At 36.4% G+C, this 24,424-nt stretch overlaps 1 protein-coding gene and 1 long non-coding RNA gene across 4 annotated transcripts in view; one reads left to right on the forward strand and one right to left on the reverse strand.

The window, feature by feature from the left end:
• LOC109547968 (uncharacterized) overlaps positions 1–18,691 on the forward strand; it is a 33,137-nt gene extending 14,446 nt beyond the window's left edge. Inside the window, exon 4 of one of the 2 annotated variants that reach the window (XR_012332836.1) lies at positions 18,415–18,691. This is a non-coding gene — a long non-coding RNA (uncharacterized lncRNA). Of the gene's footprint in view, positions 1–7,687; positions 7,842–18,414 lie in introns of those variants that run through there. The other variant, XR_004527422.2, reaches the window with a different exon arrangement.
• Positions 1–24,424, reverse strand: part of XIRP2 (xin actin binding repeat containing 2) — a 290,913-nt gene that overhangs the window by 155,491 nt on the left and 110,998 nt on the right. The window lies entirely within an intron of this gene.

The raw sequence follows: 24,424 nt of genomic DNA on the forward strand, positions 1-24,424 counted from the left end.
TAACACACAGGCAGGGGTGAGAACCAGGGCTCTGGAAAAATTAGAAGGTGACCTGAGGCCCATTCACTTGGACCACTGCTGTCAACTGAAGAATCCAGGAAATAGATTTGGAAGACCACTAGAATAACAGGTTGTTTCTAACTGACAGTAAACAAATTATATTTTGAAATTAGTAAGATTTTAGCAAAAGTTAGTTCAGGAATAAAAATAGTAAATGTTACTTAGTCCTTTAAGGAAGATGTGATCATATTAAATATACCAGACAGTGATAAAACAAATAATTATGAAACAGGAAAGGAACCTATCTGTTATAGAAAAAAAATTCCACCACTTGAGGCAGTTAGAAAGAGATTTAAAAAAGCATCAGCCTGGCTAAAAAGCACATGAAAAGATGCTCAGCATCACTAATTATCAGAGAAATGTAAATCAAAACTACAATGAGGTATCACCTCACACTGGCCAATGGCCATCATCAAAAAATCTACAAATAATATATGCTGGAGAGGGTGTGGAGAAAAGGAAATTCTCCTACATAGTTGGTGGAAATGTAAATTGGTACATCCACAGTATGGAGGTTCCTTAAAAAACTAAAAATAAAGCTACCATATGATCCAGCAATCCCACTCCTGGAGAAAACCATAATTCAAAAAGATACATGCACCCCAGTGTTCATTGCAGCACTATTTACAATAGCCAGGACATGGAAGCAACCTAAATGTCCATTAAGAGAGGAATGGATAAAGAAGATATGGTACATATATACAATGGAATATTACTCAACCATAAAAAAGAGCGAAATAATGCCATTTGCAGTAACATGGATGGACCTAGAGATCATCATACTGAGTGCAGTTAAGTCAGACAGAGGAAAGACAAATATATGATATCGCTTATATGTGGAATCTAAAAAAAAGGGTACAAAGGAACTTATCTACAAAACAGAAATAGAGTTACAGATATAGAAAACAAACTTATGGTTACCAGGGGGGTAAGGCAGGGAGGGATAAATTGGGAGATTGGGACTGACATATATACACTACAGTATATAAAATAGATAACTAATAAGGGAGCTCTATTCAATACTCTGTAATGGCCTATATGGGAAAAGAATCTAAAAAAGAGTGGATACATGTATATGTATAACTGATTCACTTTGCTGTACACCTGAAACTAACATAACATTGTAATTCAACTATACTACAATAAAAATTAAAAAAAAAAGCATCAGCCAATGAATTAACAATTTGTGTTTTCCAGTATGAGACACCTGGAGCTATATATTTTAGAGTAGACTTGATTCCTACTCTCTAGAAATCATAATAAAAAAGAAATTTCCAGTTAGAACACATACACACAATTTACATAATGCATGGTGTTGTGTATTATATATAATATGTTGTACATATAATAGTATATATAATATGCTCTATACACATACATATACAGTATAAACACACATAAATTAATTTTTAAATGTTTAAATGATGATCTGTGGTCTTTGTTGATGGTAGAAGGATATAGATTTAGAATATATTTTTTAAATCAGAATTGGTTATTATTTATGTTTCATTATTATTTGAATATTATGTTTAATAATATGCACACTTTTTTAGCAACTATTTAAGTAACCAAAAAAATCTGTTAATAAACTTTAACCTGAAAGATCCAGATAGATAAGATAAAAGTGAAGATTTTTAGTATTAATTAATTTTTAGGATCATCTACAAGCTCCTTCATCCTGGGTGTGACCTTTTACATTCAAGTTTGGCTGTATACACTCTCCATGAAAGTTGAAGCAAATGCTTTAATATAGATGGAAACAAGTTAATTAGTGGACTTTTTTTTTTTATTATTATGATCTTCATTACGCCTGAAAGAATGAGTGACATTAACATCTATCCCCTAAAAGCTAATAATGCATTTGTGAGCCACACCATAAGTTTATTGAAAACTAGAAAGTAAAAATACAAGCTTTAAAAAAATAATCTTGCTACAAACAGAAGCACTTAGAGTGGCAATACAAACGACTGCTATAAAATGTACCTAAGATTTAATGTATTAAAAATTGTGATTTTTTTTCACATGGAGAAAGTGTAATAATGTTAGGAATTCATAATCCCTGAAGTATATAATTCATTTCCTGATATTTTGGCCAAACATCTTAATAAAAATTCAAAGTTATGGAAATCATTTTAAAATTAAATTTGCTTTAATCAATGGGAAATCTTCTGACCATATTGCCACTTCTCAGTAAAAAAATGAATACAAACACTGCAAATCTGAGTTTAAATTCAAGACTCTAGGTCTTAACTCTAGCTGGCTAATTGGGCATGTTTGACATTTGTTTCTTTTTTCCTTATTCTTTTTCACATTGAATTTTTTCTTTAATGAAGACAAAATTCTTGACAACTACACTGCCCCAGAGATTAGATTTGTAGCAATGAGGTCAAGTCGCTCTATATTTATATTTCTCCTAAATTCTCATCCTTTTTAGTAACATTATCCATTTCCTTACCCTCTTTGTGGTGACTTATTTCACCTGCTAACCTCTCTCTTTCACGGTATTATTATCAGGGTCACTATTTTTTGTAATCAGAATGCACATCCTGCTATTAGTTTAAAGCACAACTTTCTTTTTTTCAAATAGGTTGACACTCAGATTTTGATAACAGCAGAGACTGAATGGCACCTTGAGCCATTTACCTCTTAAATCACTTCAAAGTTTTAAGTCTCCAAACCAGGCCAGGAAGTTGAAAATATTTCACTATTTACAGAGAGATATTACAGACTCTTTCATAGCTGTTGTATACCAGTTTTTGCCTCCTTTGGTCTCGTGCATGCATTTGTTCACTCAGCAAACACTTGTTCAGCATTTGCCACATCCTAAGAATTATGCGAGGTAGTAAAAACTCAAATTAAAAAAGAAAAAAAAAATCCCTGCCTTCCAGGTGCTCCCATCAAAGATCAAAGCAAGCAGACATTTGGTGTACACTGGGATCCTGGGGAATGGATTAAAGTTTTGCATTTTATGCAAAAGAAAGAGAAGGGAAGAGGAGAGGAAAGTTTTCCTAGTGGAAATAAACACAAGCTAAATTTGAATTAACAGAAAATGTCAGCAAGTGGTGGGGAAATAGTACTTCGGGTCTCTGGCCAAGAAAATGCACTGCTCAGGTCTCCTGCTGCAGGGAGCATAGTTGACTGACAGCCCCAGCTGGACTCACTACTCCATTCATGTAGAGGCTATGCTTCTTTTGGCGTGTTTCGGGCCAAAACCTGAGAGCTGTGGGGCGCTTGTGCAGGCCATTCCTGTGGGATAGGGGACTCTTCTAATGGATGCCTTTGGTTCCATTCCTCTTCACCTGATGAAGCTTTCTTAGAATTGTGCTGAAGTCTGAGAATCTTCCTTCCAAGTCCTCCTTCCTCTCTCCCACCTTTTCTTTTTCTTTTTTTTTTTTTTTCAGGTCAGACCTCTTATCATGGACTGAATGGTTTCTCTCTATATTTCTGCTTTTTCCTTTTTATCTTTCATAATTGCCTCCTTCCCCCCACCCAATCTCTCTTTCATGACTAATCTTGTTTTGGAGACTGCTCCTTGGGAAACCTGAATTAACACAGGTGGTGCCAAGAGTGGGCCAATGAACATGTGGTTTGGGGACTGGTTCACTTGTTGCCTGGTGAGCGAAGAGTATACTATCCTGAGTGGTATTTGGGTAAAGGTAGCCCCTGGCAAAGGTGGTGGCCTAATTGCTGAAGATTTCACTGGAGGTAACCTGGGAAAATGTCCTGGTACAGGGGAAGCCCCATGCAGGTGCAAATATTGAGACATTTTATATTTCAAATGATATGACTGATAAGGGGTTAATATCCAAAATACGTAAACAGTTCATACAACTCAATACCAAAAAACAAACCTGATTAAAAAATGGGCATAAGACCTTAATAGACATTTTCCCAAAAAGGACATACAGATGGCCAAAAGGCACATGAAAAGATGCTAAACATTGCTAATTATTAGAGAAATGCAAATCCAAACCACAAGGAGATATCACCTCACACCTCTCAGAATGGCTATCATCAAAAACTCTACAAATACGCTTTGGCGAGGATGTGGTGGAAAGGAAACCCTAGTGCACTGCTGGTGAGAATGTAAATTGGTGCAGTCACTGTGGAAAACAGTATGGAGGTTCCTCAAAAAACTAAAAATAGGACTACCATATGATTCAGCAATCCCACTCCTGGGTATATATACAAAGAAATGGAAACACTAATTCAAAAAGATACATGCGGGCTTCCCTGGTGGCGCAGTGGTTGAGAATCTGCCTGTCAATGCATGGGACAATGGGTTTGAGCCCTGGTCTGGGAAGATCCCACGTGCCACAGAGCAACTAGGCCCCTGAGCCACAATTACTGAGCCTGCGCGTCTGGAGCCTGTGCTCCACAACAAGAGAGGCCGCGATAGTGAGAGGCCTGCGCACCGTGATGAAGAGTGGCCCCCACTTGCCGCAACTAGAGAAAGCCCTCGCACAAAAATGAAGACCCAACACAGCCAAAAATAAATTAATTAATTTAAAAAAAAGATACATGCACCTCAATGTTCATAGCAGCACTATTTATGATAGCCATGATATGGAAGAAAACTAAGTGTACATCAGCAAATGAATGAATAAAGAAGATGTGGTATATATATACAATAGAATATTACTCAGCCATAAAAAAGAATGAAATTCTGCCATTTGCAATAACATGGGTGGACCTAGAGAGTATTATGCTTAGTGAAATAATTCAGAGAAAGACATATACTGTATGTTGTCACTTATATGTGGATTTTAAAAAAACAAACGAATGAATATAACAAAACAGAAACAGACTCAGAGATACAGAGAACAAACTAGTGGTTGCCAGTGAGGAGAGGGGAGGAGGGAGGGGCAAGATAGGGTCAAAGGATTAAGAGGCACAGACTACAATACTATGTATAAAATAAATAAGCTACAAGGATATAGTGTACAGCACAGGAAACACAGCCAATATCTTATAATAACTTTAAATGGAGTATAATGTATAAAAACATTGAATCACTATGTTGTACACCTGAAACCAATATAGTATTAAAAATCAACTATACTTCAATTAAAAAATTAGGACGAAGTGAGAGAGTAGCATGTACATATACACAGTACCAAATGTAAAATAGATAGCTAGTGGGAAGCAGCTGCATAGCACAGGGAGATCAGCTCAGTGCTTTGTGACCACCTAGAGGGGTGGGATAGGGAGGGTTGGGAGGGAGGGAGACGCAAGAGGGAAGAGATATGGGGATATATGTATATGTATAGCTGATTCACTTTGTTATAAAGCAGAAACTAACACACCATCGTAAAGCAATTATACTCCAACAAAGATGTTAAAAAGAAAAAAAAAAGTACTTTTCTGATTAGTTAAAAAAAAAATTCAGGTGTTTTAGAAATATGGGGGCAATGATTCCTACAAGGACCTCAGAGCTGGCTTGGTTATTGCTACCCTGAATCGACTTCTTGCCAGGGGGGTAATGAGAAACTGAGGGATGTTAGCAAGCAGTAAAAGGCTAAGTGTGAGTGCCAGAGGTTCTCTCTGGTAGCTGACACAAAGTGTTTTGTCTCCTGCAGTGGAATTGTGGGCTGAGCTGAGGCAGTAACTCATGACTTGATATTTATATTCAAAGAGCTCCAGAAATGTCCAAATGTTCAGAAAACCAGGTCCTTTTTGCTGAGTCCAAGGCTCTGGTTGGGAAAACATGGGACTCTAAATTATGGGATGGGGACATCTGGATGGATGCCTTTGAGGATGCTGGCACTGCAGAACCCCCTGAACCATGAGAACTTGCAGAGCAGACTCTCTCCTTCTTAGTAAGATGTAGGACATCTGCCGTGCTAGAAGATGCTGTAGAGGTTTCCCCCCTTCATGGCAACAGGTGTGTCTTTGAGGAGCTGTGCCAATTTCCTCCCCTGGTTGCCAGGCTGATAACTAGAGTTAAATCCCAACATCATCCAGGTGAGGGTGTGCTTAAGAGAGGAAAGAGAACCCACTGAAGGAGATGTGAGCGTTAGTTAGCAAGCACTGAAAGGAGCAAGGAGAGTAAATCTGAGATTGAATTTTGGATGTGTCTAATCAATGGGATGAGATATAAGGTGAGACAATCAAGAATTCACTCACTTGGGGGCAATTATGGGGGGCGGGGGGGACACAGGATTTAACATCCTGCCATTACCGTAGGTGATGAGGCAAACTTGCTGCTAGAGTAGCTCTTACAGGCCTGAAGAAGCTATGCCCCAGGCTGAGCAAAGTGGAAATGCCTGAGTTGCACTGGAAGATGGTAGAGGAATAAGCAAAGAGGTGAGGGGATTGTTAGAATAAATATATGAGGTCAGAAGACCCAACAGGGGATTATGTTCCACAGGAAGGCCCAGAGGACACGGCATTCACCATGATCATTGGGAATGCACTGAGGAGAGAGGCACCAGCATCTCCAAGGAGTTCTGTGTTGAATCTCTTCTGCAGGTCTGCAAGGGGGTGCAGTCACAGAGCTGCACATCAACATCAGTGGGGGATAACTCTCTCCTAGTTATTAGAGTCAAGGTGTCAAAGTAGGGGAAATGGCATTCTTTACTGATTTATATTAACTGACTAGCAATAATATGGACTTTAACAATTTCTGCAAAGATTTTAACACTATACCTAATAAATTCCATAACTGTCATAGGTATCAATCAAAAGGAAAAGAGAAAAGTATTCAAACTTTGAGTCTATATTGAATTTAGTTTATGTGGTGATATCTGGTGAGCTGTTTATGACCAACTTGTGTGTGGCCTAAAGAGGGTCCTGTGAAAGAACTCATTTTCACAGAAAAAGAAAACAGTGATGTGCTTAAACCAACATGAATGTTTTAGTCTTCAGTGGAGACTAGTGCATGTGCAAAATTACAGTTGATTGGACAATCTACCCAAGTAGGTAAGATTAGGAGGCAGTAAAGTATGACCTATTTCTGTGGTGTTGAAGAGCATGAGGGTTAGACTGACATCTGAATCCATTAGGCACTAATCATGCAACATTGAGCAAATGATTTAACTTCTATAAGCCTCAGTTTTCTAAACTGTAAAAGGCGAATAAATACTTGGCTCAGAAAATGGCACATAATAGAAAGCTAAAGAAAACTAGTTATTACTGTTATTATTACATCATTCATTCTGCTCAACATTTCATGGGTCCTTTTATTCTGAAGATATTTCCCTCTTTGGCTCTGAGAAATTCACTTCTACAATGTTCTTTCTTTTGTTTCACTATTTAGTTTTTGACCTTCTTTCTATAGGTCTGATATTTTATTGAATTGTTCTGTGTTTCATCTTTCCTTTTATATTTTTTACCTCTTTGTATTTTTGCTCTTTGCTTTGAAAAATTTCATCAAATTTTATCCTCCAGTCCGTTTACAGATTTTTAAAACATACAATCATATTTTAAATTTCAAAGAGCTTTTTTCCTGTAATCTTCCCTTTTTTAGAATTATATACTTGTTTCTTAGAAACAATATATTCTTGATTTTCTCTGGTGATGTATCTAGATCTTTTTATATCTACCTATCTAGCTTACTATTTTCATATTTCCTGAAAAATCTGTTTCTTCTCTGTTTAAATATTCTTTTGTTTATTTTATTCTATAGGTTTTTCTCAGAAGTCTGGCGATCTTGGCCTGTTCTCCTTTTTTTTTTGTAATATAGATCCATCTGCTTCTTCCCTGAAATGGGAAGTGTGACTGGACTAGCAGTGGACAAGAAATGGTAAAGCAATAAATAAAAGAAGGTGAAAGAGACTTACTGTTTCTATGTAAATCTCAACAGATAATTACTAAAAATTGTTACTATTGGATTAGTTGTAAGGTAATGATAAAAGTGCTTAAATGTTGAATGTCTGGACCGATTTGCATTCAATTTATTTTAGGAGTGTTCTTACACCCCTTTAAGGAAACTGATATTACATATTTAATTTATACCTTGGGCTGTAGTAGGGTAAGAATGAGGAAGGAAGACTCCAATTAACTAATGTACTCAAAAGAAAAACTTTGGAACTATGTGGAAAGATTGTGTCTGAATGTGTGTTCATAAGTTTAAAGCTACAATGAAATACTTAAGATATCCAGGTATTATTTCTGGGGTTTCTGGCTATAAGTGACTTTTTGATCTATTGACTAAATACTAATAGTTTCACATTAAAAGTGTGTACTAAGATGGCAGACAAATTTGTCTTTAACAAATATAAAAATAATGTTATAGTTAGTATATTCATCTATATTTTCACATGAATAGTCTTTATGTTAATTTAGGGCTCCTTGTATTAGTATATACTTTTAATGAGGGGGAGCTTTGCTATACAAAGAGAGATCCACGAACCAAAAGTATTATCACCCTGGAGCTTGTTAGAGATGCAGAATTTCAGCCCCTCCCAGACCTACTGAATCAAAATCTGCATTTTACCAAGGTCCCCTGCTGATTCTCGTGCTCAATGAGGTCTGCCCAGTAGATAGGGAAGAGGATCGAATTGAGGGTCATTATTCCTTATTCTAGAACTGCTTTTTTCCTTATGATATGTTTTATGTTGAAAACCATACTTCAAAATCTTGGAGGTGTTGGTATAATATGTTCGGGGGGAAGCTTAGAAGAGAACAATGAATAACATTTCATTTCATACATTTGCATGAAAATCCATGTACTTGAGAGCAGATATATACTGAAAAACTCTGGTGAAAATAAAGGCAAAAAGAAAATAACTGGCAAGGTCATATTAGAGATGACCAAACTGAATCAGAGATAAGATATAGTAATGGTGGACATTTTAGCTAGGTAGACAGTTTCTGGATGATTCAGTGCAAAAGCAGGGTAGCAGATAAATTTTTAAACTTTAATTGATGACTTAATGTCGAGTTTTCCCCTGAGAAGGAAGAGCAAGTGACAAGAAGTTTTAGTGCTATTGTCCTAACTTTACCATCACAGGAGAGCCAATTGATGAACTGGAAATAATAGGACATTGGAGAATTACAGTTAGCTGTTTAAGAGTCTGTGATAACGAGGGAAATCTAGGCATGGCCAGACTAATAGGTCAGATTATGGGAAGTTAAACTTCAAAAATTGAAAGAATGTTGGATATGATCCCGTAGTGTGAGTCTCTAAAAGAAAAATAATCAAAAGAGAGGCATTCAAAAAAGAAGTCACAATTCCAGTAAGGAAGAAGAGAGCTGTAGCTTTAAGAACCATTGGAGTTGACCAGCAAGTCTTACAAGGACACAGAGATGAGGAGACCTACAGAATGAACATATGGCTTAGTTAGGTCAGGATAATGACAGGAAAGTTCAAATCTAGATAGACAAAGTCCCTTAAGTGTGGATTATTATGTGGAGATTATGGTATAATCTTAATATAGCCATGAGAAGGAAGCCAGATTACTCAACTCTCACTTTGTTTCTCTATTTCTATGTGTATTATAATAATTTGTTCACATCTGTCTCCCAAATTAAATTGAGGGCAAAAATCTAGTCTGGTTAATTTTTATATTACCAAACTATAGTATAAAGTAGAAACTCACTGAAGTATAAACTCAGTCAACTGTGCTGAATGAGTGAAGAATAAATACTGGTAAGAGGGAGTTGTAACAACTTCGGTTAAAAAAGAGAAGTTATCTCTTAAAAATATTTTTATTTGTATTTTTTAAGACTTACTATGATGACTAAATAATCTTTTTAGAATTTTATAAAATTCTAAACTAGGTGAAAAGGAAGTTCTACTAAACTCAGAGAGCAGGGATATTAAGTACAGCACCCTGGTCTTGATTAAATGGATCCAAAATGATTGAGAAAACATGAAGAATATAACTCCAAGTTGCCACTTTTCTACACACTTTTCTTATATTTGAATAGATATTACATGAACATAGTTAAGATATTGGAATGTACAAAGGTACATAATTAAATGTAATACTTCAATTTCATGTTAATGATTATGTTTAGTTTTCACAATTGTATATATTAACAACTCATTGTTTACTTTTACATATTTGTGTGGTGTAAGTAAAAGTCATACTGTGTTTAAGTTCCTACCTTCCCCTATTTTGTTGCTAACCGCTTCTAGTATTAGCTTCTTATGTAACCTTCCATAGCTTCCCTATGTATCACTACACGAATATGAATCTACGGTTTTATTCCTCTTTCCCTTTTTTGTATACAAATAGTAGCATAGTATACACTTTATTTTCCAACTTGGTATCTCCCAACTTCATTGTGTTTTGGTAATCTTTCCACATCCATGCATAAAGAGATTTTTTATAATTTTCTATTTTTATTACGGAAACTCTCGAAACAAATAAAGGTAGAAAGAATAGTATAAGTTTCAGCAATAATTATCAATATTCTGCCACTCTTGCTTCATCTATTCCCCATTTTTATTTTTTCTTGGGATATTTTAAAACAAATCTCAGATATTTACCTCATCGATGAATACTTTGATATGTACAGTTGACTACTGAACAATATGGATTTGAACTGTGAGAGTCCACATATACATGGATCTTTTTTTTCAATAGTAGATACTACAGTACTAAAGGATCCGAGGTTGGCTGAATCCATGTGATGGGGAAACTTGGATACAGAGGACCCTTGTATAAGGAGGGCCGACTATAAGTTATATACAGATTTTCAGCTGCACAAAGGGTCAGCGCCCTTAACCCCCAAATTATTCTAGTGTTGACTGTATTTCTAATAGCTAAAAATATTATTTATTTATTTGCATAAACCCAATGCCACTATCAAACCCAGCTAAATAAATGACTCATTTATATAATCTAAAACTCAGATCATGTTCAAGTCCCTCCCCAACTTTGCTCAAAATTATTTTTTTACAATTGGTTTATTTGAATCGCTATTCAAACAAATCTATACATTGCATTTGGTTGACATGTCTCTTAAAGTCTCTTGTAATCTATAACATTTCTCTCTCTCTTTTTCCCCCTGGCCTTTATTATTATTATCTTTTTAATCTAAGGATCATTTGTCATGTAGAAGTTCCTACATTCAGACTTGTTTCCACATTCAGATTTAATTGGCTGTATCCTCCTAGTATTTAACATGGTCCTCTTCCCATTATACTTCCTATAGTTAGGGGACTTCCCTGGTGGTCCAGTGGTTAAGACTTCCCCTTCCAATGCAGGGGATGTGGGTTCCATCCCTGTTGAGCAGCTAAGATCCCACATGCCTCGCGGCCAAAAAAACAAAACATAAAAACAGAAGCAGTATTGTAACAAATTCAATACAGACTTTACATATGTTCCACATCAAGAAAAAAATCTCTAGAAAAAACGGGATAGTTAGAACTAGAGGCCTTATTAGAGTCAGGTGCTTTATTAGATTCAGGTGTAATTACTTATAAGCATCCTTCATAAGTGATTCTATCTTCTTCCTAATGCATCTCAGCAGGATGCACATATCATGGGATAGTTCAATTGTAGTGATTAATCAGTGGGTCTAGGCACTAGCAGCCTGGTTCATTCAGCATAAAATTCTCCCTCAATGATCCCCTGATGCTTTTAGCAGCCACTGATGATTGTTGCCTAGATTCTTTTTTCATATGGAATCGCAAAATGATGCTTTTATAATTCTATCATCACTCTTGCTTTAATTTGCTGTAATTCTTCTGATAACAAACTTTTATTCACCAACTTTTTGGGTACTGTAAGATACCTACAGGAAAAACAGGATATTTATCTTTTTTTTTTTTTTTTTTTTTTGTGGTACTTGGGCCTCTCACTGCTGTGGCCTCTCCCATTGCAGAGCACAGGCTCCGGACCCACAGCCTCAGTGGCCATGGCTCATGGGCCTAGCCGCTCCGCGGCATGTGGGACCTTCCCGGACCGGGGCACAACCCCGTGTCCTCTGCATCGGTAGGCGGACTCTCAACCACTGCGCCACCAGGGAAGCCCTTATCATTTTTTTTTGAAGTAATGAATTAGTGTTCCAGCATCCTGCAATAGAGACTGATGGGGGTATTTTTTTTTGTCATTTTGAACTCCTGATTTTTATATATTTTAATATATTTTAATTTGTAATCATAATTCCTTTAAAGCTTTAATTGTTCTGTATTTCGTCATTCAACTACATTGCCTTTTTTAAAACAGAGGTTAAATAAATCATGGATGCACCTTGATTTATTTAAACAGTCTTCTACTGATGGGCATCTAGGTTATTTCTGATCTTTTGCTATGCCATGTAATACTGTAATAAATAAACTTATATATATATATATATATATGTTGTTTCACACATGTACAAATATATATTAAGGATAAATTCCCCAAAGTGAAATTGGTCGTATGATAAGCACATTTATAATTTTGTTAAACGCTGCCCAATTGCCCTCCATAGGGGCTGCACTAACTGAAGTTGCATGAGCAAGTCATGACAGTGCCTATCTTCACCACAGTGGTGCCAAGAGAATATATTTTCAAACTTTAGGTGGTTTTTCCCCTTGACTCAATAAGTAAAAACAGTTATCAAAATAAGCATATTCAATATATATGATTCAATATGGATGATTCCCAGAAAAACAGAAAGTATTGGCTAACATGGCCATTTTTACCAGAAGCCTACCAATTGCCATTATTAATCTTTTTGACAAATTGTGAAATACGGATAAAGAAAAACATAATATGAGGAAAAATATCTGTCACAAACATTAAAGAGTCTGAGATTTAATCTACTCACAAGCTGTAATTTAGCCTGCCGTAGTGTCCTACATGGTGCCAGACATGAGTTTCCTAGCTCAGAGACAAAGGACTTGATTGCTAACAGCAAAAGGTATATCCAGATGCAAGTTAGTGTCAGTTTTCCAAGCCCCATTTCCAACAGGGGTGGTGCAGACGGGTCTACATAGATACCTGTGCATACAGTGAAATAGGCTACATGAGAGGAACACTGAGTTTAAGAAACCTACTATTGATACTTTATGGCACCTGCAAGCAAGCCTGCTCTTTGTCCCATAAGAAGACATTACTTCATCCTTAAAAGTTGCGTTCTGCAAACACAATCCTGAAAAATTACCTAAGTAAAAGCAGTTAGGACTTTACATTCTTACATACCCAGCCTTAGCAATATGTGCAGGAACAGGAGAGATTCATGGAGGAGTGTGTCCCAGCAATGTCATTTTTGATATTCAAATGATGGAGAAAGCAAATTTGTTAAATGCCAGAAAATGTGAACAATGTCATTCCTAAAGTTACGTATTATATTATTAACATGTATTTTGTGAGCACTTCGAAAAAAAGATTATTGAAAATAAAAATGACTTCAATAAGATAAGCTATATAGAATTAAGAGTTTCCTCTTAAAAAGGTTTTATCTTTTGCAGAGCGGAGAAATTTAGCAGCCATAGTATATCTGAATTTTAGAAGATTTTTTAATGGAAAATTGAATAGTATATAATGGTGGATTTATTCCTGATTAAATAAGAATAAGATTATTTTCAAAAAAGGATATTGCTTAGTCAATTTAACTCTGGAGAAAGGTTAATTGTGAGGATATCTCTCACCAACAAAAGTTGATTTTTTTCACTTATGTTATGAATAGTATCTAGAATGGGACAGCAGAAATACTATTGTATTATAACAGTATTTTATGACTTTATTATAATTCATCATATCATATCTTGCTTATTATGAGCTTAGCAACACTTTAAGAGTAACAGGAAGCATAGACAGAAAAGAGAGACAAGTTTACTATTTCCATATAAAAAGTAGTTGAGGAAACTGAGGATACTGTCCAGCAAAAATAAGACAGAGAATAAGGAGAACGATAGGTCTAGTTTGGAAAATAAAATTAAGGCTGTTCTTTTTGGTTTTTGAGGATTGAGCTTTGGTCTATACCAAAAGACACAGATAGGTTGACAAGTTTGAATTAAACATAAAAAAATTTCAGCAATCATATGATGGAATGGCATTTGAGATAAAGTCAATTCAATCCAAGGATGGCTCCTGGCTTTGTGGGACCTGAAGATTTTGCAGTTTCAGGGGCTGTCTTAAGAAAACAAACAAAAATAAATAATTGCAATATAAAATAGGTACTGAAGTAAATGTTTATTTACAGTGAGAAAATATCCAACAAAGTACACATTTTCAAAAGATGTCCGATACCACAAATTTTATAAAGTCCAAAATATAACCTAACATTTTAATTAAAGTATCTGATATACTTCTATAATACTTCCCCCCTATGTTTTTGACTGCATATATACATAGATCACATCTTTTTGGATAACAGTCCTGTCATATCATTTTTTCTTGGGTATCGGAAAGATAACTCAGTCTTTTCCCTGGCAATGTTGATTAACATGTATGTTTTTAAGATACTAATTTAGAAATGTTTCTTTTAGCTTCACAGCTCATTACTGGCAATGCCATTGTGTTTTTTGTTTGTTTTTTGTAAATCTGAGATCTCTGAATCTGTGATTATATAACTTCTAATCTCATTTAATTGTGGTTTCCAGGTATATCTTTAGGTTAGAAAAAATTGTCTTTTTTGTTTGTAATTAGGCACTTCTTATAGTAACATAGAAATTATTGCCAAAATCTTTGAAAAATCAAAAGATCCACAAATTAGAGAAATAAAGTGGTGATTTTAATAAAACATTGCTCCTCATAAGTTGTTTCAGGTAATTTTCCTTTGGTATATTACATCCAGTAGTTTGATTCACGTAATCCATGAAAGACTTCTTTTTAGTTCCTATAGATTTTCTCCTTATTTTTCTAGATTACTTGAGTGAAATATGAATAGCTTAGTGAAATATGAAAGCAAACACATTAAAGAAGGATGGAAAAAAAGGGACTACGAGAAGGATGAGAAAGGTAAAGCACATGACTTAAATCTTTAAGATGGTCAGACTTATTCAAAGAAGAGAAAAATATTACTAACAGAAAGAAATTTACTGATGTGATAGAATTTTTAACAATGTTTTCAATTCACCCAAAGGGTATTTTGTCCAGCTACTGACAAGAAAGCCATGTGCATTTTACTGGGACACTTGGTCTCCTTTGCACCCAAAGGATTGTACATACCTGGCTTTGGCTGTTAAAGACCCAATACCATTTTCAACTTTAGAACACCCTCATGATAATATCATGCAGTACAGTTTAAAAGCAGAAATGACACAAATACATTCTATTCCCAGAGAAGAATATTCCTCATCTGTAAATAGGTGACAGGGGTTTTAAAAAAAAATAACACAGCAATTCATAGACCAGATTTTAGCTTACTTTTCACAATGAGCAATACCACAATTTTTCCTTCCTTTTTGTCAAAGAATTTGGATCTTCTATACCCTTCATTCATTTTTTGATGGAACTGTTCATTCCTTTGCCATATACACTGTCCTTTATAACTCACGGAAAAAAAAAAATCCTAGACAGCTTATAACATCATATATAGTTTGCAAACAAACAAAAGTAGCAAGATTCTCAACATTAAAAAAAAAATTAATTAATTAGTTAATTAATTTTTTTATGAGAGGTTTGTGCCTTTTTTATTTTTAAATAATAAAATGGTACATTTTTAATTAATATATTTGTATTGAAATAATACTGGAGTATATGTAGAGAAAAAAGTGAAGGTTCCCTCAACTTACCAATCACTCACATAAAGTAACACTCCCTAGATGTAACTAAAGCTTGATATGGTCTTCCTGAACTTTTTCTTCCTGACCTTTATCTATGTGCATCCATATAAACTCAGGTATTAGATGAGATTTTTCTAAGCTTTAGGGTTTAAATAAAACTGGCACCAATGCCTATGTCCACATTCTGCAGGGAGTCCAATGCCCTCCCCAAGAGTTCTACCAATCTCCAAAGGCATATGTTCTGCTAACCTCCGCTGACTTTCTTTTTCTTTAACATCTTTATTGGGGTATAAGTTAATTAATTTTTGGCTGCGTTGGGTCTTTGTTGCTGCATGTGGGCTTTCTCTAGTTGCGGGAAGCGGGGGCTACTCTTTGTTGTGGTGCATGGGCTTCTCATTGCGGTGGCCTCTCTTGTTGCAGAGCACGGGTTCTAGGTGTGCAGGCTTCAGTAGTTGTGGCACATGGGCTCAGTAGTTGTGGCTCGCGGGCTCTAGAGCGCAGGCTCAGTAGTTGTGGTGCATGGGCTTAGCTGCTCCGCAGCATGTGGGATCTTCCTGGACCAGGAGTCGAACCCGTGTCCCCTGCATTGGCAGGTGGATTCTTAACCACTGAGACACCAGGGAAGTCCCTTCTCTACATTTTTATTTCCAGATATCTTAGAAACATCTCCTCAAATGTTTTTTGTAACTTCTGTTTCAACCTCATCTCGATTCATTCATTCATTCATTCAAAAATAACATTGAACATCTAAAACATGCCAGGCACAGCAATAGGTTCTGGAATACAGTGAGGAATAAAATTAACATAGTATTTAGCCTCATGAATTTTACATTCTAAAGGGAAGACAGATGTTATAGGCAGAGTTTGTTCCCTTCAAATTCATATGCTGAAGCTGTAATAATCTCTAATAACTCAGAATATTACCATGTTTCGACACAAGGCCTTTATTTTTATTTTTTTTATTTTTTTTGCGGTACGCGGGCCTCTCACTGCTGTGGCCTCTCCCGTTGCGCAGCACAGGCTCCGGACGCGCAGGCTCAGCGGCCATGGCTCATGGGCCCAGCCGCTCCGCGGCATGTGGGATCCTCCCGGACCGAGGCACGAACCCGTGTCCCCTGCATCGGCAGGCGGACTCCCAACCACTGCGCCACCAGGGAAGCCCCCAGGGCCTTTAAAATGAGGCCGTTAGGGGACACTAATCCAATCTGATTGGTGTCCTTAGAAGAGGAAATTTGGATACACAGAGAGACACCATGATTGCGCTCACAGAGAGGAAAGAACATCTGAAAACACAGTGAGAAGGTGGCCATCTGAAAGCCAAGGAGAGAGGCCTCAAATGAAACCAAACCTGACAACACCTTGATATCGGACTTCTTGCCACCAAAACTGAGAAAATAAATTGTTGTTTAAGCTACCTAGTCTGTGGTATTTCGTTATTATATGCCTAGCAAGCTATATAATACAACAGACATTAAATTATCACATAAATACGTCTGAAGTTACAAGTGAGACAAAAGATATGATTCTAATACGGCATGCACCAGACCAGGTAGATTTGGAAGAGCTCCCACTCCAACACACACACTAACTCAGGGCTAGCAGGAAGTCAAACATTTTTAAGCTGATTCTAGTCCTGGCTTAGCAAATAGCCAGTTGTATAACTGGTCAGTTCTTTCAATAAAGAGATTCTTCCTGCCATATATAAAATGTAGTCAGTACTTTCCAAATGCTCTTCTTTGTCTTTTTCCCCCATCAAATTTAAGTTCATCCTGCTCTGTTCTAACCTCTGCTTAAATTGATAACAACTACATAACTTCTCCTACTGAGTAATCCCTGTAACTAGAAGTTACTTATGGGGTCATTCATTCTATAGTCTTCTCTACTGTGCTTTAGACAATCACTGAATCTTTATAATTGTTCTAGAAATTTCAATTATTCTAAATAATTCTCCATTGCTCTAAATCTCAACATTTTCATTATCCATTAACTCACTGGGTGACCTTAATCTCTTTGCATCTCAGTTCCTTCATCTGTGCACGATAGAATTGAACTACAGTACTATCTCTAAGCTTCCCGCCTGGTGCACCATCCCTGATTCACTACCTGTGGTGACTGCAATGACAAACAAAACAGATAAAAGACAGTACCCATGCCCTGGGCTGATCTAATCTCTGAAGAACTATATAAAATCCACTCTTGTTTCTTCTAAAAAGTAAATGGCAAGAGTATGTGTACTTAAGGTGAAAGTAACTCACCTCCTTATCGTATTATATGTATTAGAATGACTCTCAGAAAAATTGGAAAAGCTCCAAAATTGGTTCTAACTTGGTATCTGCAAATGTTATCACAACAAGGAATTATGATAAAAAAAACTTTCCTCTCAATAGTACTTTTTATTTTAAAATATTTTAGTTGTTTTCATTTTTGAATTTATCATTTCTTGCCAATAGGATTTGTTTTGTATGCTACATAGGAATTCTATCAATGCCAGGTAATAATTAATGCCACTTCCATTCACTTATGAAACACATAGGTACATTGTACCAAATGTTAGTTATAAATGGAGATTGTATTGACATGGAGAGCTAGTTTCAGGACATTCAATTCTCCTACTTCTGTGAGAATCTATCTACACATTTTATGCTAGATAATGGACATTTTCCTTTTACAAATTACACTGTGTTCCTAACCAGTTTGTGGTCTAATATCTTGCAATTATAATATTTTTTGTTTGTTTTTTGCAGTACGCGGGCCTTTCACTGCTGTGGCCTCTCCCGTTGCAGAGCACAGGCTCCAGACGCGCAGGCTCAGCGGCCATGGCTCACGGGCCTAGCCGCTCCGCGGCATGTGGGATCTTCCCAGACCGGGGCACGAACCCGTGTCCCCTGCATCGGCAGGTGGACTCTCAACCACTGAGCCACCAGGGAAGCCCTGCAATTATAAACATTTTAGCTGCATTTATATGTAGTAGACCAAATTTGCTAATAGAAGGTCTTGAAAATAAATGTTAGTTAAAGCTTATTTATTGATATTTTTAAGAAGTCAAACGGCTGTGCCAATATTATTGTGATGAACTGAGGGAAGGTACTAAACTTCTCTTGACCTCAAATTCCACAACTACACATTTCAAAGGGTTAAAAGAAAACCAATGAACTCATGTTCATAAATGCAGCCCAGAAAGGTGACTGACACATACACTTAATAATAATAATACACTTCTTGCACTGCTCATAACATCCTCATAGATAAAAGAGTTTTGATTTTCCTTATAATGCTCCACAAACAAAAATATCCCATGGACTTTTTCTTTTAACCTTTGAAATGGAGAGATATAACAACTTTATTAGAATCAAAGAACGCAGAAATTATTTCCTGGCCCTGACTAGAAAATCCTAATTAAAAACCTTTCAACAACAAAAAGGAACACTCTAATTTAGCCTCTGCTCTCTCGGTAATCAAATGTTTTGCAATTTATTTCATTTCTGTTTTCCAGTGTGGATGAAGGTGTTATTGAAAAACAATTTATTAAGGCACGGGCCAAAAAATATGATTAAATATGTTCTTGTATTTTTCACTTTCAATTGTAACACTAACTGGAATTATTGGCTTAAATACAAATTTCATTATGTTAGTTGCTACCTAAAATCCTCCAGCAGTTTTCCATTGCCTCAAAGATAAAGCCTAACATTTACAAGCTCTTTTAAAGTCTTTCTTCTGATGCCATTCTAAGTCACTTTCTTGAGGAGCAAACCTTCCAACTACTCCAAAATATTCATTCATAATCTATACTTCAACCCTACAGAATTATATCCTATTCCCTAAATCTTCCATACTTCCTCATACTTCCATAAATTTGTAATTCTGCTCTCTGTGTCTGCAATACCTTTCACTGCCTTTCTCCACACAGATACTTATCAATAAAATGTATACTTTAACAATCAGCTCAAAGGCCACCTCTTCTTCGAACTTTCTTGACCACTCCACAACCTATTTTTAGTAGCCTCTGTCCTTCTCAGTATTTCCTTTCACTTTTCAGTCATCTCTTTACAGAACTTATTTAATTCATAATATTGTACTTAGGTTTTTATATTTCTATCTTCTAACTTAATGATGAGAATTCTTCAAGGGAAGTGTTTTCTTTATTCATCATTTCTTTCTACCTATGCCAGTCCCACTGTTAGATCAGGCCACCCAAGATGGCTGTTCCTTTGCTCTCTGTACATACCCTGCTGGACCAGTGCCTGTCACCTACACCTGATCACATGACTGACCTTCCTATATACTTGCCCCAGCTAGTGACTGTTCTTATCAAAGGGCAGTGAGGGGCATGCCCCTCTGCTAGTTTCCCCAGTAGTCAATGAGCCAACCTACCGTCAATTCCCTCTATATCTGGTAATCTCCCCTTCCCCCTGGGAGCAAAGACTGCTGCCATGTCCTGCCCCACCATCACCTCACATGGTGGGGTGTCGCCCCAGGACCTTGCTTCAGACCTGTAAGCTCCCCCTATCCATTACACCATTGATGTCTCTGATGCTGACTCCAGGCTCTTTCTTTGGTCTTGAAGCTAGGCAAGTATAGGCCTTGCAGGCCTGTGGGGTGCAGCCCAACATCTACACAAGTATCTGTTGACTGAATAAATGAGATTCAATTATATGTAATGTTTACCTGCAATTAATGAATATTACATATGTTTTTTAAAAATATCTTTATTAGAGTATAATTGCTTTACAATGGTGTCAGTTTCTGCTTTATAACAAAGTGAATCAGTTATACATATTCATATGTCCCCATATCTCTTCCCTCTTGCATCTCCCTCCCTCCCTATCCCACCCCTCTAGGTGGTCACAAACCACCGAGCTGATCTCCCTGTGCTATGTGGCTGCTTCCCACTAGCTATCTATTTTACATTTGGTAGTGTATATATGCCCATGCCACTCTCTCACTTTGTCCCAGATTACCCTTCCCCCTCCTGTATCCTCAAGTCCATTCTCTAGTAGGTCTGCGTCTTTATTCCCATCTTGCCGCTAGGTTCTTCTGACCATTTTCTTTTTTCTTTTTTTTTTTTTTTTTTAGATTCCATATATATATGTGTTAGCATACAGTATTTGTTTTTCTCTTTCTGACTTACTTCACTCTGTATGAAAGACTCCAGGTCCATCCACCTCACTACAAATAACTCAATTTCGTTTCTTTTTATGGCTGAGTAATATTCCATTGTATATATGTGCCACATCTTCTTTATCCATTCATCTGTCAATGGACATTTAGGTTGCTTCCATGTCCTGGCTATTGTAAATAGAGCTGCAGTGAACATTGTGGTACAAGACTCTTTTTGAATTATGGTTTTCTCAGGGTATATGCCCAGTAGTGGGATTGCTGGGTCGTATGGTAGTTCTATTTTTAGTTTTTTAAGGAACCTCCATACTGTTCTCCATAGTGGCTGTATCAACTTACATTCCCACCAATAGTGCAAGAGGGTTCCGTTTTCTCCACACCCTCTCCAGCATTTATTGTTTGTAGATTTTTGGATGATGGCAATTCTGACTGGTGTGAGATGATATCTCATTGTACTTTTGATTTGCATTTCTCTAATGATTAATGATGTTGAGCATTCTTTCATGTGTTTGTTGGCAATCTGTATATCTTCTTTGGAGAAATGTCTATTTAGGTCTTCTGCCCATTTTTGGATTGGGTTCTTTGTTTTTTTGATATTGAGCTTCATGAGTTGCTTGTATGTTTTGGAGATAAATCCTTTGTCAGTTGCTTCATTTGCAAATATTTTCTCCCATTCTGAGATTACATATGTTTTTGATTGTCAAATTATATCTCTATTTTCTATTCTTTTTAATGTAGACATATTTTATCCTTTCTTGGTATTTATACTTTAAAACTAACTTTTTTAATGAATTATTCAGTAGGAGAAACATAAGAAATAATGATTTTAAGAAATACAGGGATAGCTTGTTTTATTAAGCTTTGCTTTATTGTGCTATGCAGATTTGCGTTTTTTACAAATTGAAGGTTTATGGCGACCCTATGTTGAGCCAGTCTATTGGCACTATTTTTTCCAATAGGATTTTCTCACTCATGTCTCTGTGTCACATTTTAGTAATTCTTGAAATATTTCAGACTTTCCCATTATTATTTGATTTGTTAAGGCAACCTGTGATTGGTGATCTTTGATGTTACTATTGTAATTGTTTTGGGGCACCACTAACTGTTTCTGTATAAGACGGTGAACTTGATATATAAATGTTGTGTGTGTTCTGACTGTCCCACCGACTGGCAGTTCTCTCATCTCTCTCCCTCTCCTCATACCTCCCTATTCCCTGAGAAACAACAATATTAAAATTATGTCAATAACCCTACAATAGCTTTAAAGTGTTCAAGTGAAAAGCATGTGTCTCACTTTAAATCAAAGGTAGAAATGATTAAGCTTAGTGAGGAAGCCATGTGAAAAGCTGAGACAGGCCAAAAGCTAGGCCTCTTGCACCAGTTAGCCAAGTTGTGACTGCAATGGAAAAGTTCTTGAAGGAAATTAAAAGTACTACTCCAGTGAACACACGAATGATAAGAAAGTGAAAAGGCCTTATTGCTGATATGGAGAAAGTTTAATGATCTGGATAGAAGATCAAACCAGCCACAATATTCCCTTAAACCAAAGCCTAAGCCAGAGCAAAGCCCTAACTCTCTTCATTCTGTGAAAGCTGAGAGAGGTGAGGAAGCTGCAGAAGAAAAGTCTGAAGCTAGCAGAGGTTGTTTCATGAGGTTTAAGGAAAGAAGCCATCTCTGTAACATCAAAGTGCAAGGTGAAGCAGCAAGTGCTGATGTAGAAGCTGCAGCAAGTTATCAAGAAGATCTAGCTAAGATGATTAATGAGGGTGGCTACACTAACCGATGGATTTTCAATGTAAATAAAACATCATTCTTTTGAAAGAAGATGCCATCTAGGATTTTCATAGCTAGAGAGTAGAAGTCAATACCTGGCTTCAAATGATAGGCTGACTCACTTTTTAGGGGCTAATGATAGGTGACTTTAAGTGGAAACCAATGCTCATTGACCATTCTAAAAATCCTAGTGCCGTTGAGAATTAAGCCAAATCTACTTTGCCTGTTCTTTATAAATGGAACAACAAAGCCTGGATGACAGTGCACCTCTTTACAACACAACTGAGATCTTAAGCCCACTGTTGAGATCTACTGCTCAGAAAAAAAGATTCCATTCAAAATATAACTGCTCCTTGACAAGGCACTTGGTCATACATGAGCTCTGATGGAGATGTACAATGAGATGCACGTTGTTTTCATGCTTGCTAACACAACATCCATTTTGCAGTCCATGGATCAAGTAATGATGTAGACTTTCAAGTCTTATTATTTGAGAAATGCATTTTGTAAGGCTATAGCTACCATAGACAATTATTCCTCTGATGGATCTGTGCAAAGTTAATTGAAAAGCTTCTGGAAAGAATTCACCATTCTAGATGGCATTAAGAATATTTGTGATTCATGGGAAGAGGCCAAAGTATCAACATCAATCGGAGTTTGGAAGAACTTGATTCCAACCATTATGGATGACTTTGAGGGGTTCAAGACTTTAGTAGAGGAAGTCACTGCAGATGTGGTAGAAATAGCAAGAGAACTAGAATTAGAAGTGGAGCCTGAGGAGGTGACTGAATGTTACAATCTCATGATAAAAGTTTAATGGATGAGGAGTTGATTCTTTGGATAGCAAAGAAAATGGTTTCTTGAGATGGAATCTACCCCTGGTGAAGATGCTGTTAAGATTATTGAAATGACAACAAAGGATTTAGAACATTACATAAACTTAGTTGATAAAGCAGTGGCAGGGTTTGAGAGGATTAACTCCAATTTTGAAAGAAGTTCTACTGTAGGTAAAATGCTATCAAACAGCACTGCATGCTACAGACAAATTTTTTGTGAAAGGAAGAGGCAATTGATGTGGCAAACTTCATTGTTGTCTTATTTAAGAAACTGCCACTGCAACAACCATTCAATCAGTCAGCAGCCATCAAAATCAAGGCAAAACCCTTCACTAGCAAAAAGATTATGAATCACTGAAGGCTCAGAGGATGGGTAGCATTTTTTAGCAATAAAGTATTTTTAAATTACAGCATGTACATTGAAGTTTTAGACATAGTACTATTGCACAAAAGGCTACAATATAGTGTAAACATAACTTTTATATGCACTGGAAAACCAGAAAATTTGTGTGACTTGCTTTATTGCAATATATGCTTTACTGTGGTGGTTTTGAACTGAACCCACCCACGATATCTCTGAGGTATGCCTGTATGCAAGTACACTAGTGACTTTTCTTTTTCAAGCTTTATAAGCTATAAGATTAATAAGCCATGAGCATCTGACAATCCAAGCAACAAACAGATGCAGAATATGTCCTGACTACATTAACACCACATTTACCGTATTTGAATATTTAAAGAGCTATTTACCAGATAAAGATAACATTATCATCTTTCCTCTTACGGATGCAGTTCCAGTAATTAATTTTTCATTCATTCAACAAATATGTATTGAAAATCACTAGGTGCAAGACACTAGACCTGATGCTCTGGGAAATAATTCTTACTTTCAAAAAATTTAAATTGTAGGAGATAAGGCATGCATGTGAAAAAGCCAGACATTGATAAATGACATCAATAATGAAATACAATAAAAGTTCAAAATAAAGATAATTCTCTTTTAGAAATAGAAAAGAAAACTTTTGAATTG

The sequence above is a fragment of the Tursiops truncatus genome, chromosome 7 (assembly GCF_011762595.2).
Source record: "Tursiops truncatus isolate mTurTru1 chromosome 7, mTurTru1.mat.Y, whole genome shotgun sequence".
NCBI lineage: Eukaryota > Metazoa > Chordata > Mammalia > Artiodactyla > Delphinidae > Tursiops > Tursiops truncatus.